Raw genomic sequence first — 12,275 nt, forward strand, 5'->3', positions numbered from 1 at the left:
GTGTTTACTGATTTTGTAAATGTATTTTACAAATATTCTAAAACTTTACTGCAATGGTCAAAGCAACAAACAAAAACTCATAGAGGATTAAAATGCAACTAATTTTTTGTAGAAAATGTTAAAAATCGTAGTTAAAGTAAAAACATCTTCAAGTTAATTGACTGTAATTTTATAATTATTGATTTGTAGATATCCAACTTGGATCATTTCTGAAGCTGAATTCAGAACAATCTTAAGGTAAGCTGTTTACTTGGAGTGTGCGTGTGTGTGTGTGTTTTAAAGAATAGAAATAATTATATTGATAATGATATTGGCTCCATTTTAACTTCCTGTAATATTTCTCATTTTTAAAAAATATCAAAAAAAAAGAGAGAGAGAGAAAGGGAGGCAAACCATAAGAGACTCTCAACTATAGAGAATAAACTGAGGGTTGCTGGAGGGGAGGTGTGTGGAGGATGGATTAAATGGGTGATGAATATTAAGGAGGACACTTGTGATGTGCCCTGGGTGTTATATGTAAGTGATGAATCACTAAGTTCTACTTCTGAAATCGATATTACACTGTATGTTAACTAACTAGAATTTAAATAAAAAATTATAAAATATATCAAAACATATGATAAATTGCTTGATGGCTACTTAATAAATGTCCTCTAAGTATCCTTTCTGCTAATACACATGAGTAAATCATTGTGTAAATATACGAAACAATGAGAAAATTTAATACTAAATAGTGTAGTGCTCAATGTTGCTGAGTTAGTAGATGTTGGGGTGAGTTATCAAATGTGAGCTGAGTAATGGGGACATGTCATGGAATTGATTATAATAATAATAACAACAGCAGTAATAATATTGTTTACTTAGCATTATAGTCTAGGCACTCTACTAAACACTTTACAAAATGATTTACGTCATACAATCCTCACAAATTCTTGAAGCCAAAGGTTATTATTATACTTGTTATAATTAATCTCATTTTATGAGAAACCTGAGACATGTCTAAAGCCATGTGATAGTAAGTGGCATGTTTACCAGCTGAGGTCTATCCCACACCAAGTTTTGGTTATACACTATATAAACTGCCTAGAGAATGTAAGAGTTAAGCAGCATTTTGTGAATTTTGGATTGATAGGACAATGAGAAGGGGATTTTTTTGCAGTACGAAGACCACTTCACAAAATTGTGAAAAATGATCTAGATATGCACGTTGCTCAAGTGACAAGCTGGAATGAAGAGCATTTGAAAAAAATGTAATAAAAGTTGTGCAGCCAGAGCAGATGGAGGTTATGGACCTATTTTGGTGGATAATACTAAGTGAGTGTTCCAGTTTCATTTCTATTGTCCTCTAGCTAAAAACTATTAAACTGGATTTTTACTGTTGTAGTTGAGTACAATAATCCACAATCTGGTCAGAGTAACGAGTTAAAAAAAACAATTAGCAATAAAGTGCTAGAATTAGGAGGGATCATTGAAAATTATGTAGTCCTTTCAAGGCATGATGATAGCCTAATCCTGATAGAGGCAGTGGAAATAGAGAGGCATGCTATTACCAGAAGACATGAAAGCAAACAAATATGACAGGTGTTCATGATAGATGAGATAAAAGAAATAAAGGGGAAGGAAGAGCAGAGATGGTTTCAAGTTTATTCTTAGAGCAAAAAAGAAAATTACAAAACTGATGAAAGGGGAATATTGTTAGAGAACAGAGTAAGTTTGGTTTCACTTTTTTGCACCTGAAATATCAATGAGGCCTCACATTGATATATCTTATAGAATGTAAAAAGTTACATGAAGAAAAGAGGTGAAGATTGGGTTCTAATTTCATTAAATATATTTTTAAAAAGACTTAGAGTGGGTGCTAACTGTGGAAGGATTAGTATAAAAATAGAAGCACATGGAGCTGATATTTTTTTCTTTTTTAATTTTCTTTTTAAATTTTTAAATTTTTAAATGTTAATTCCAGTATAGGTAATTATACAGTATTGTATTAGGTTCAGGGGTACAATGTAATGATTCAGCAATTCTCTACAGTACTCAGTACTAACCATGATAAATGTACTCTTAATCCCCATCACCTATTTCACCAATTCCCTGCCCCTACCCCCAGTAACCATTGGTTTGTTCTCTATAGAGTCTGTTTCTTTGTTTCTTTCCCTTTTTTCCATTGCTTGTTTGATTTGTTTTTTAAATTCTGCATATGAGGGAAATAATGTGGCATTTGTCTTTCTCTGACTGACTTATTTCACTTATCATTTACTCTGTAGTTCCATCCATGTGGAAATGGCAAGATTCCATTCTTTTTTATGGCTGAATAATATTCCATTATATATATGTGTGTATATGTACACACACACACACACACACACACACGCATTACCTCTTCTTTATCCATTGATCTATTGATGGACACTTGGGCTGCTTCCATAATTTGGGTATTACAAATAATGCTGCAATAAACATAAGGGTGCATGTATCCTTTTGAATTCATGTTTTTGTGTTTTTGGGATAAAAAGCCAGTAATGCTATTATTGGATCATAGGGTAGTTCTATTTTTAACTTTTTCAGGAACCTCCATACTGTTTTCCACAGAGGTTGCTCCAGTTGTATTTCCACCAACAGTGAACGGGGTTTCCTTTTTCTCCACATTCTTTTCAACACTTGTTATTTCTTGTGTTTTTGATTTTAGACATTCTGACAGGTGTAACGTGATATCTCATTGTAGTTTTGATTTGTATTTCCCTGATGATGAATGATGTTGGACATCTTTTCATCTATCTATCGACTATCCATATATCTTCTTTGGAGAAATGTCTATTTATGTCTTCTGCCTAGTTTTATTTGCATTATTTGGGGTTTTTTTGGTGTAGAGTTGTATAAGTTCTTTAAGTATTTTGGATACTAACACTGTCAGATATGTCATTTGCAAATATCTCCTCCCATTCCATAAGGTGCCTTTTAGTTTTGTTGATTGTTTCCTTTGTTGCACAGAAGCTGTTTATTTTGATGTGGTTCCGATAGTTTATTTTTGCTTTTATTTCCCTTGCCTCAGGATACATCTAGAAAGAAGTTGCTGTGGCTGATGTCAGAGAAGTTATGGCCTGTGCTGTCTTCTATGATTGCATAACAATCATAGGTTCAGGTCTCATATTTAGGTCTTTAACCCATTTTGAACTTGTATTTGTTTATGGTGTAAGAGAGTAGTTCAATTTCATTCTTTTGCCTGTAGCTGTCCAGTTTTCCCATCACTACTTGTTGAAGAGCTTGTCTTTCTCCCATTGTATATTTTTTCCTCCTTTATCAAAATTAATTGGCCATATAATTATGGGTTTATTTCCGGGTTTTCTGTTCTGTTTCATTGACCAATGTGTCTATTTTTGTGCCAATACACTGTTTTGCTTGCTACAGCTTTGTAATATAACTTAAAGTCTAGAATTGTGATGCCTCCACTTTTATTTTTCTTTTCCAGGATTGCTTTAACTATTCAGGATCTTTTTTGGTTCTATACAAATTTTAGGATCGTTTGTTCTAGTTCTGTGAAAAAATTCTTTTTGTATTTTGATAGAGATTGCATTAAATCTGTGGTTGCTTTGGGTAGCATAAACATTTTAACAATATTTGCTCTTCCAGTCCATAAGCATGGAATGTTTTTCCATTTCTTTGTGTCATTTTCAATTTCTTTCATCAGTGTTTCATAGTTTTCAGAGTAAAGTTCTATCACTTCTTTGGTTAAGTTTATTTCTCGGTATTTTATTATTTTTGGTGCAATTGTAAATGGGATTGTTTTCTCAATTTCTCTGCTGCTACGTTATTAGTGTATAGACATGCAACAGATTTCTGTACATTGATTTTGTATCTTGCAACTTTACTGAATTCATTTATCAGTTCTAGCAGTTTTTTGGAGGAGTCTTTGGGGTTTTGTAAATATAGTATTGTCTTATCTGCAAATAGTAAAGTTTTACTTCTCCCTTACCAATTTGGATGCCTTTTAGGGGCTCATATTTTAAACACCATTTTCAGTTGAACATTTTAAAAATAAAATATAGTTATGTAAGCCTGAAAAATGTATGTGAGATGATGCAACCTGTATAATAATCCAGCCTTCTATGCCTAACACTAAACTCGCAAAGTTTTTGTTTGTTTGCAATTTATTTTTCTGGCAATATAATCTTGATTTTTTAAAAGAAAGTAAGTACAAATTACTTAAAACTCACCTCTAGAAAAGATTTATTTTAAATGCTGAAAATATTGATTTTCCTTTATTGGGTATTGTTTATGTTTCAGGTAAAATACAATTTAAAATCACTTTTTATTTCAGAATAAAAACTTCATTCATTGTGTAATGAAACATGTGAATTAGATGATAAACAGGTAGAGAAAGAAAGAAAGGAAGCTCTACCTAGGGTACAAGTTAATTCATTTAGAGCAATGTCCCACTAAGTCTGGCTTACGATACTCTAATATTTTTTTATAACCCTATAACAGTTTTTTTCCTTAGGATTAGTTTAAAAAGGACAAGTTGAAATGATATGTACTACAGAATTATAAACTTCTTACATTTTATTAAACATTTTCACTCATAGATTAAATTTGTCTTATATTTAGTCAGTACTTAAATTCAGTGCTAAATTCTGGGCCTACCACAATATTTTTAATAGATATAAATCCTCCTTTGAAGAGGCTCACAGTCCAGTTAAAAGATGGGCAAGCACGTTATTGTAGCATACTGTAATTCCTTGCTATAGAAGCACAAGTTATAGGATTACTTCTGATTCATTGAATCAAGACTTCTCATAAATGTCAATAAGGGAACATATCTCTTTCTAAACCTGGAGACAATATACTTTCTAAATTTAGATTTAAGCTTAATTAGTGTTTTTGAAAAATATAAAGTTAGTACAAAGACTAATAGTATGCTTTAGATTTCTTAGAATTTGATTCTCAAAAGATGTGATTTTTTTCTTCATTTTGAGTCTGGAGGAGCGTCTTCATATAATGTGCTATCAATCTATTTTTAGCAAGTAGGAATTCAAAATGTGAAACATATGGCCTCCGATTTACTACTTATTTTTCTTGACATCAGTATGTGCCATCAAGAATGTTACTTGTTGGGGCGCCTGGGTGGCACAGCGGTTGAGCGTCTGCCTTCGGCTCAGGGCGTGATCCCGGAGTTATGGGATCGAGCCCCATATCAGGCTCTTCTGCTATGAGCCTGCTTCTTCCTCTCCCACTCCCCCTGCTGTGTTCCCTCTCTCGCTGGCTGTCTCTCTCTCTGTTGAATAAATAAATAAATAAAATCTTTAAAAAAAAAAAATGTTACTTGTTGCGGTGCCTGGTAGCTCAGCTGGTTAGGTGTCTGCCTTCTGCAGGTCATGATCCCAAGGTCCTGAGATGGAGCCTCCACCCCCCCGCGCCCTGCACCCTGTGTAGAGCTCCCTGCTCAGTGGGGCATTTGCTTCTTCCTCTCCATTTGCCCCTCCTCCCTGCTCTCTCTCTCTCTCTCAAATAAATAAATAAAATCTTTATGGGCACCTGGGTGGCATAACGGTTAAGCGTCTGCCTTCGGCTCAGGGCGTGATCCCGGGGTTATGGGATCAAGCCCCACATCAGGCTCCTCTGCTATGAGCCTGCTTCTTCCTCTCCCACTCCCCCTGCTTGTGTTCCCTCTCTCGCTGGCTGTCTCTATCTCTGTCAAATAAATAAATAAAATCTTAAAAAAAAAAAAAGAGTCTTTAAAAATAAATAAATAAATCTTTAGAAAAAAAAGAATGTTACTTGTTAAATGTATTAAGTTGATTAGAAAAGCTATTACTTTGTTAACAGTTTTACTTAAGGTACTAAAACTGTTATACAGGCAATAAAATGTATTATTTCAATTTATAAAAATAAATTTGGGTAGGTTTTTAAAAATATAGAGAGTTCCTTCTCTGGTAGTTGTTAAATGAAAAACTCTAAAAACATAACTACAAAAAACTTCTTTTTAAATGCTTTTCTGAGATGGTGGGAAAAGAAAGACTCTAAACTGGACAAAAATGAAGCAAAAGCAGCAACCCTGAGAAGTAACCAAGGCCAAAGCTGGGAACAGAAGGTGACACCTAGGGCTAGCCCAAGTTGGAATCTAATAGAAGAATGTTTCAGAAAACCAGGATCCTTAAGGACAACACTCTAAGAGTAAGGATGTACAAGAAATAAAGCTACCACTAAGAAGGTGTATCAAAAAACATGCCTATCTAGACTTTGACACTGAGTGAAGTGACGCAGATTAGCCCTTTGAATTCAGAACTTTTGGCCAGCCTTCACTGTAGAATTCACCTGATCCAACAAACTTTATCCAAAAATTTAAAATGCTTCCAGATTCATAGTTAGTGGGAAGGAGCAATAGAAATAATTTGCTGTATGAATCTAAATTCAATGTTTTCAATATAAATTTCTAGATAAATTAGCTAATTCAAAAATTACAAAGCATATAGAATAAAATGGACTTAAAAGAAGGCTGAAAAAAATACAGAACAGAAAATATAGTTTTACAAAGGTATATTATGCTGGAATGATCAGATTTGGAAGAAAAGAAGTATGTTTAGTATAGTATTAATTTTCTATTGTTTTCATAGCAAATTACCACACACTTGGTATCATAAAACAGCAAGGTTTATCACCCTACATTTCGGTAGGTCAGTAATCTAGTACTAGTACAAGCGTCACCAGATACAGTCAAAGTGTAGGCAGGATGCACTTCATTCTGGAGACTCCACAGGAGAATTGGATCAGTTTCCTATTCATTTGGCTTGTTAGCAGAACTCAGTTCCTTGTGGTTGCAGGACTGAGCTCCTTGCTTTGTTACTGGCTCTAAGTTGAGGATTTCTTCTAGCTTCCAGTTGCTACCACATGCCGTGGCATTGGTCCCCCCCCCCCCTTTTCAAAGCCATCAATTGCAGGTTTAGACATTCTCACATCATACCTCTCTGACCCCTTTTAGTTCAAGTTAGCAGTATCTCTGGTTGTAGAAAATTCTCAAGAACTCTGTGGGTCTTCCATGAATGTCAGAGGATTCACTCTATCTGACAAGAGGCTCACCAACAGATCTTTCCAAGGAAGTTTCTTCACTATTTTTGGCTTCTGCTGAGATGGCTGAGTGGATTTATGATCACTTCCTTAATCTCTTCTGTGTCTTTTTTTACCCTGATCTTTTGATCTTTCTGAAGAATCTCAAAAAAACTCTCTCTTAATTTTAAATAAATATTAAATTCAAAATAATCTCTTAATTTTAGCATCTTTGTGATATAGGTAAGTTAAGAATTTCCAAAATCATCTAGTCCTGGTTTCTTTTTGTTTAACAGCCCCTTCATCAGTTTATCTCTTTTTTCTCACATTTTGCTGTAAGGAGAAAGAAAAAAGTCAGTCTGTACCTTTAACATTTTGCTTGGAAATCTTTTCAGCTAAATATTCATATTCATTGCTTATAAGCTCTGCTTTTCACATAATTGCATGACACAGTCCTGCTAAGTTTTCTGCCACTATAAAAAAAATTCCCTTCCCTCTGTTTTCCAATAACATGTTCTCATTTTCTTCTGAGCCCTCTTGGACAGTCCTTAACATCCATTTTTCTGCTAACAGTCTTTTCAAAGAAATCTTGACTTTTTTTCATGTTTCTCAGAATTCTTCCAGCCTGTACCCACTGCCTGATAGCAAAATCAATTCCACATTTTTAGATAATTGTTACAGCAACACTTCACTTCTGATACTGAAATCTATAATAATTTTCTACTGCTGTTAATAAATTGCTACAAACTTAATGGTTTAAAGCAACACAAATTTATTACTTTACAGTTCTATAGATTAGAACTCCAGTATATTTCTCACTAAATATAAGAGTGAGTGGCAGATTATATTCCTTTCTGGACACTCTATGGGAGTATCAGTTTCCTGCTCATTCAAATTACTGACTGAGTTCAATTTCTTATGGTTGTAAGGACTGGGATCCCCATTTTCTTGCTGACTATAAACTGAAGTTTGTTCTCAGCTCTTAGAGCCTGCTGCATTTCTTGGCTCATGGCCCCATCCTTATCTTTCTAAAGCCAACAACAGTGGGCTGAGTCCTTTTCACATTTCATCTCTCTGACCCATTCTTCTGCCTTTCTCTTATGCTTTTAAGAGCTCATGTGATTAGATTGGGCCCATCCAGACAATGCAGGATAATCTCACCATCTCAACTGAGCTTACCTTGATTACCTCTGCAAAGTCACATTTGCCCTGTTAAGTAACATACTCTCAGGTTTGGAAGATTAGGTCATGGGCGTCCTGTGGGGAGTGGGTGAAGGGGATGGAGGGCATTATTCTAACTATCAAAAGTATATTTAAAGAAAAAATGTTTGAAAATATGAGCAAGGAACTAGAGAGTGTAAAAAAGACAAGAAATTTTGGAAAATGATCTAATAGAAATGAAACATACTATAATCACAACTACAAGCTTAAAGCAGGTTAGTAGAATTGACCCAGCTAAAGAGAGAATTTGTGATCCAAAGAAATAGCCATCAAAGAGAGAAACATCATAGGGAGAAAAAAGGTAGAAATTACCAAAGAAAATATGGACCATGGAATGGATGATGAACAGAATGAAGGTATAATATGTGTAATTGGTAAATGGAGAAAAGAGAAATAAGGAAGATAAGGAAATATTTGAAGAAGTAATTGCAGAGAATTTTCTAGAATGTAGAAAAATACCTAATTGTCATATCCTGGGAGACAAGGAAACTGCAACAGAATAAATTACAAGAAAATTACATCTAAACACATAAACATGAAACCCCAGAATCCCAACAATAAAAAGCTGGCAAGAGCTAGAAAAAGAAGAGACTCTGCTCTGCTAAAGGAAAGGCAATTAGATTAATGGTTGACTTCTAAAGAGCTAAAAGGGAAGCCAGAAGTGTTTGGAATATGGAATCTATCTGGAAGATTCCCTTTTTCTGTGAGCAGCGTCTACCTCATTCTACGCACTTCTTTCTTCCCAATATGTATTATTATGAAGGCCTTATTTGTATTTCTTCACTCAACTTTCAAATACAACGTAAGTTTTTTAATGTCTAACAAATATGAGCCTAAATAAATATAACATATTTAACTATTTATTCAGCAGGTAATCATTATCAGTTCACTGTGATGTTCACTATACCCCAGATTCTATTTCAGGCATTGGGGATAAAATATATATATATATATATATATATCTCCTTCTGTCATAGTATCTATTTATATAAATATATATATATATATATATATATATCCTTCTGTCATAGTATCTATTTATATATATATATATATCCTTCTGTCATAGTATCTATTTATATCAATCTTTAATCAATTAGAAGTTGTAAGTATAGTCATACCTTTAATCTTATTTGTAAGATGGCTTCTCTCATTTGTCACTTAAGAACCTTTATATCTCTGTAACTTGTATCTGTAACTTGTATCTGTAACTTGTATCTTATATGATTTTTTCAACAATTCAACAATTCCATAGACTTCCCTAAATGCTATGGTTTATCTAGGACTTGGCAGCTATCATCGATTAAAAGTAATTTGTGTAGCACCGTATTTGTGCTCAGTATTCCATTTGGCACTTTCCCAACCCTGGGAAAAGCGTTACAGCCCTAGTGTATCTTTCAGTGTCATTAAAGCCTATTTATTATAGTAAGTCTTGGCAGACTCTCCTTGTTGTTATTTCTGTTACACAATTGAATTTTGGATGTTTAATAAGTTGAGTTCCTCATCAATTATATTAGAATGAATTATAGAATGCATATTAAAAGCTATTGCTTTATTTTTCAAGCATGACTAATGTAAGAAAATCTCATGACTTTTTATTCTATTTCATCAGAACAAGAATTCCTTATTCAGTAAAAGGGAATCCAAGACGGCACAGGGGGCTTAGTGCCTGAGATTCAGTGAAGAATAAAATAAAAGGACTTTTCATAATGAAAACATAAGCTTTATTTTCTTTCAGAGTTGCACAATGATATTTATCTGGAGTTTAAGAAACATTTTACTAATTGTTAGTGAATAGTAATTTACGGGGTTTTACTAGATATATAGTTTTATCTGGAAATATATAATTTTCTTGTGACATCTCTTTTGTAGAGATAGAATATTAGTGTCAAACAGAATTGGTTTGAATCCTAGCTTTGCAATACTAGCTATGACTCCTCAGACAAGGTATAAATCTTCTCTGAGCCTTTATCTCACCATAAAAAAAATAAAAACACTGGAATTCAGATGCAGTCATATCTTTTATTTGTTTACATAACTTTGAATTAGCATGCCTGTATTAGCAGGAAGACCAATGTTTCCATCTTGAAGTCTTCTCTATGCCCACTTCCATTGCCCAAGATTCCCAGGGGACTACTCCATCGGATATGGGCTGCCCTGCTTCCAAATCCCAAGGAGACAGAAAGAAGTCCATCTGTTGCTTTCTGTCATTACACGTGGAGCTACTATGGAAAACTGGTTCCCCAGCACATTCCAACTGATGATTTTGCACTGCTACTGGGATGTCCTGACTAAAATAAATCCGTGCACAGTTGCTGGCTCCGTAATTCCATCTGTCAACTAGAAGAAGCTCAGCCATTGTTCCTGCAATGTCCACTGTCATACCATGGCCAGGACAGGAGAATGATTGCCAGCCACAGCCTTTCCTCAGGAATCTCTAAACCATGGTTCTGAGCTTGGGTTATGGCCATGCTGTCCCTTGGCTCATGGTGATCCCTTTGAGGTTTCCTGGTATCCTCTCCTGCCAACAACCTCAATCAAGACCAGAAATCCTTCAAAGAGATTCCAATAACATTAAGTCACAAAAGGATCATTCTCTGACCCCAAATAACCTCTTGGAAAATCTACTCAGTGACCCTCTTTTAGAGAAGTGAGCTGTAATTTAGCAGGTCATAAAAGGTGCTATTGTTATCTTTCCCCAGGGAAATTAGTTACCTACTAGGTTACTAGAGATGAATAAAATGACTCTTTAAAAAGAAGTTCTGTCTAGATGACTGTTTAAGTTCACTAGAGAAGCTTCTCCTCTTCCTTTTCCGTTCTGCCTCATCAAATACATCATGAGAATTAGTGAGTGACATATGTGAAGCGCCTATCAGTGCCCACTACCTAGTAGACACTTAATACATTTTAATTTCCTCCTTTGTCCTGTATTCTAATTTTTAGTCTAAGCCTTTATTGTTATTTTCTTTTTGATATATGTATTCCAAGTGAGATTATAAAACCTACAAGGGAATAGAGTTACATCTTATGCATCTTTCAAACGTCCACAGATTATTCAGCATAATGCCCTATAGATAAATATCAGTTGCTTGTAATTATCGATTTAGTGATTACTTTAAGATTGATTTTTCCGTATGTGGATAACATAATCTTCTTTTAAAATTTCCTGGTATGATTTTCTGCTATCATATTAATGTTATTATTCTGAGCAGAAGCTTGGCAAAGAGAGGAGATAAAATTCTAATCCATATATTTGCATTTTGATTACTGAATCACCTCTCAGTCAGTAACACTTAAATTGCTTAGAAATTTTCATGAACACTTGAAATGATGGGTTTCCTTCTCAGAAATGGTAAGGCAAAAATACATTTGTATGTATTGCAGTAAAAAGAACCTAAAGAAACTTAAATTTAAATTTTAGGTCTCCACTGACACCTGTAAGAATGTAGTCAAGCCATCTAACGCTCCTCATATGGCAAAAGGGGTAAATGAAAAGATTTTTATAACAATTAGAGAAAATATGTCTATAATAGGAGTGCTTTAACTTAAAGAATTCACTTAACTTGAAAAAATTGGAAAACGAGAGAAATAACTCAATCTCACATCTCAGAAATAAGCTTTATTAATATAGATATTTTGAAGTAATATGTACATAATGATTAACACCCTATTTTTTCACTTCATCTTACTTTGTGTTGAATTTTGAAACTGTACATATCACATGTTCTTTAAAAACATTATTTTAATGTGATACCTTATATAATTTGGCCATTTCTCATGGTTAAATAAGTTATTTTTCTAATGTTCCATTTAAAAATAATGTTTATTTTAACATCTTTGTAATATTCTCATATTTGTATATATTTTCCCAGAATATAAGCTATGAAAATGTGTAAGATTCTTACTTTTTTTTTTGTTGGACAATATCAAAGGGTCTTACATATATATATAGATATCTATATCTATATCTTTTTTTATTATTTTTTTATTATATTATGTTAGTCACCATACAGTAC

The 12,275-nt window shown here is 33.8% G+C and overlaps 1 protein-coding gene across 4 annotated transcripts in view; it reads left to right on the plus strand.

The window, feature by feature from the left end:
* Nucleotides 1-12,275, plus strand: part of CNTN1 (contactin 1) — a 341,918-nt gene that overhangs the window by 75,278 nt on the left and 254,365 nt on the right. For 3 of the 4 annotated variants that reach the window (XM_019805133.2, XM_034645473.1, XM_019805131.2), the window contains exon 2: nucleotides 190-237. The gene's annotated coding sequence lies outside the window, so the exon portion shown is untranslated. Of the gene's footprint in view, nucleotides 1-189; nucleotides 238-1,159; nucleotides 1,315-12,275 lie in introns of all 4 variants that reach the window. The other variant, XM_034645472.1, reaches the window with a different exon arrangement.

The sequence above is a fragment of the Ailuropoda melanoleuca genome, chromosome 16 (genome assembly GCF_002007445.2).
Source record: "Ailuropoda melanoleuca isolate Jingjing chromosome 16, ASM200744v2, whole genome shotgun sequence".
Lineage (NCBI taxonomy): Eukaryota > Metazoa > Chordata > Mammalia > Carnivora > Ursidae > Ailuropoda > Ailuropoda melanoleuca.